A 3,136-nucleotide genomic window follows, 5' to 3' on the forward strand; every position below is an offset into this window, starting at 1 on the left:
AGGATGATTGAGTAATTAAAAGTAGATTAATCACCATATCCTTACTCTTTAATCATGGATACACTGTCAGCGTGATGTACGACTATTGTAATGGAATTGGCTAAGTTTCTGAATTGCTATAAGCTCACATTTCAAGACATGCTATCAAAGAGAAAAAGCAAAATGTGGAGCAAAATGGTATAGAGAAAACAAAGGCAAACACTAATATGAAGGGCCCCAGCACTGCAAGACCTTCACTGTGTAAAATTCAACAGAGAGCATTTTATTTTGATGCAAACACACACACGAAAAGGAACTAATATATGAGAGGTAAGAATGGCAGATTGAGAAAAGACAGGATTCGCCTGAGCTCAACTGCATTTGCCATTGAAATGTTGAGTGAATGTTCTGAGCAGAACTACAGCAGAAGTACTGATGACATGATGCACAATGTCAAAACAAATTAGACAAAAAAAGAAAGGCAGTTGTATTTCACTGCTTTTTCTGTTGTCTCCTTGGCTATCAGAATTAAATGGCACAAGTGCATTAAAATGGTAATTTATATATCAGTCCCAGTGTGTGTAAGACTTATTTACTTCTCATTAATATCACATTGTGTGTTTAATACAGTATATTAATCATATCAGTCACTGATGCCTTCAACCTTTCAAGCAACAAAGGAGAGATCCACACGCAGACACACACACACGCACAAATTAATGGACAACGTATTTAGAAAAGAAATTTTATTGAAGTAATACAAGGACAATACAAAGACAGTTATAAAACTGTTGTCTTTTGATGTATTGTTGACTTAATTCGTTTACTTTGTGAAGTCTGCATGTGTGCACACTTTTAAGGAAAAATGGAGTTAAGAAATAATGCAAGGCAGCAAAGGGTGCACAAGCATTGCTGTTGTGTACAGCAAAGTAGAATTAGCTTTTAAAAATTGGCACACTAAAGTCTATAATATAGCACAATAACAAGAACAACCGGCCTTTGTGGCAGACAAAATCTCATTATTCTACAAGTCAAAGTCTTTGGCAAGTTTTTATTCAGTGTTGACTGTATCCCTCTGTATTTGCCTTCTCTTGAATAATATTGCTTAAGCAATTTTTCAGCCCACACAATCTGTAATTTGCAATTTGTAAGCTCTGTGCTGTGAAGCTACTCTTCATGTAGGGCACAACAAACAAACAAAAAAACTCATTGTTTTTGTGGTGATAAATGTACCACAATAGCTATATTTTGTGTGCAATTTACTGACAAAGTTATTTCACTACAGATGCTCAGTTGCATTGTGCATAACATTGTGCAAAATGAAATACAAACTGGAAAACAGTGGCATTTTAAGAAAACACAATATAATTGGGTGTACAAATGTACATGTCTCTTAATAGACATGTCTTCACATGCCTCTTATGGACACGAAATAGCTGCTTTTGCTAAATGCAACCTGATTTTAAGTGCTCCCCCCTTAAGCAGTTGTAAATGTAAGAGAAGTGAGGACCCAGAAAGTATGGATGACATTTACCCTCAGTTTACTTTATCCCTAAACACATACACACCTCTTAATTGAGTGAACAATGCAGAGATTTGCTTTGGTCTGAGATGCTGGAGCAATAACTTGTTGTAGTGAATGTCTTGTGCGGCAGGATGCAGTCATTGGTCCTGGTGAGTTTCAGCCTGGTAATGATCCCAGCCAATCACTGTGGGAGAATGCTGCATAACAGCAGACAGAGAGCACCTGTCTTTCCTTTGCTTGCCGGAGGCTGGGTCGCGGCATTTCCTGGCATCCTCCATCTCCGTGTGGTGGTAGAAACCTGCTTGGATGTTGCTGCTGGCTGCATGCGGCTTACCGCCCCATGTGCCACTCGCTGTTTGCTGCTGGTAGGTGCGCTGTTTTCAGGTGTCCTCATGTGTTGCACATGTGGCGACCAGTGCGTTTGTTTGCAGGCCGCTGTTGGGTAGCGTTGATCCCTACGCTCCACGCCGTGCTGTCCGGGACTGCCTGACTGGTATGTATTGTAGTGGCTTTAGCTTGCTCCTTCAGCCACTGGTAAGTTGCTCATTTTTGTGTTTGATTATTATTGGAGATTATTGTAGGGGCAAGGATGACCTAGTGACGGCGCACTACTGGCTAATCTGTGAGGGAAATCACTGCTGCCTAGCCACAACCGACTTCGCCTCTGGCTGTCTTGCCTGACGCCTGGCTGGTTGTTCGGTGGCCCAGCTGCTCCCGTCGCTTTCTGGTGCGTTTTTTTTGTGTGTGTGATTGGGTGGAGTGAGGGAGTAGCTTTGGTTATTATTGTGTGTTTGTTTTAATTGGTTTGGTTGCAACCCACTAATGAAATTATTCTCTTAACTTTATTTCAGTTATTGGGGATTACATTTTGATTTATTAATGCTTTTCATTGAATAGCTTTTCTGTTTTTTTTTTATTATTATTATTTCTTTTTTGTTTTCTTGGATACAGTTTTGTTAATGGTCTCCTTTTTAATCTGTTGCTCTTTGGTCTCCCCCATTCAGGTGTTGGGCCTGCGGTGGTGAATTGGTGTCCCGGTGGCGGTGTCCCTCTTGTGTTGTGTTGCATGTCGGGTTGATGTCACTTCGCGCATGGTGTTCCGGGGATCCCTTTCTTTTTGTGTGGACTGTCTGTCACTGTAGGTCTCAGCTCTGACTGGTTCCCCTTATTTTCCCTCAGTGAGTGATGTTTTTATCTATACTAGTCCTTTTTAAAAAAAAGAATTAACTTGTAATAAAATGTATATTTGTATCATTCAATTACTGTCTCTGCCTCCATTGCAAGCAGACCTGAGTGCCTTTCATTTTTTTGGAGTTAATTTATTTGAAAGAAGTCCCTGGGCGAAATTCCCGGGGTGCCATTGTCTGGCAACTATATTCTACTTACACGACCCCAGCACGCATGCCTCGTGCTGCCACAATCGTAATAAGTTTGTTCATACAAAATACAAAGTTAACTTTATTGACTTCCAAGGTGCATTATGGCAAGAAACATCAAATCAGTTCAAAATTTCGTTTTCACTCTGAGTAGAAGCTTATGCTGCTGGAGGAGGCAATCTCAAGCTTGGACCGGAATTTGGGTATTCGGGTAAATCTGGCCACACTGATTCCATATTTTGGTGCATAATTGACT

At 40.5% G+C, this 3,136-nt stretch overlaps 1 long non-coding RNA gene across 1 annotated transcript; it reads left to right on the top strand.

The window, feature by feature from the left end:
- The first annotated feature begins 1,508 nt into the window (after positions 1-1,508).
- LOC124054156 lies at positions 1,509-2,228 on the top strand. Its single transcript, XR_006842325.1, has 3 exons — positions 1,509-1,869; positions 1,936-1,997; positions 2,076-2,228. It is a non-coding gene; the product is annotated as an uncharacterized LOC124054156 (long non-coding RNA).
- The last annotated feature ends 908 nt before the right edge of the window (positions 2,229-3,136 follow it).

Source organism: Scatophagus argus, chromosome 3, assembly GCF_020382885.2.
Source record: "Scatophagus argus isolate fScaArg1 chromosome 3, fScaArg1.pri, whole genome shotgun sequence".
NCBI classification, from domain to species: Eukaryota; Metazoa; Chordata; class Actinopteri; family Scatophagidae; genus Scatophagus; species Scatophagus argus.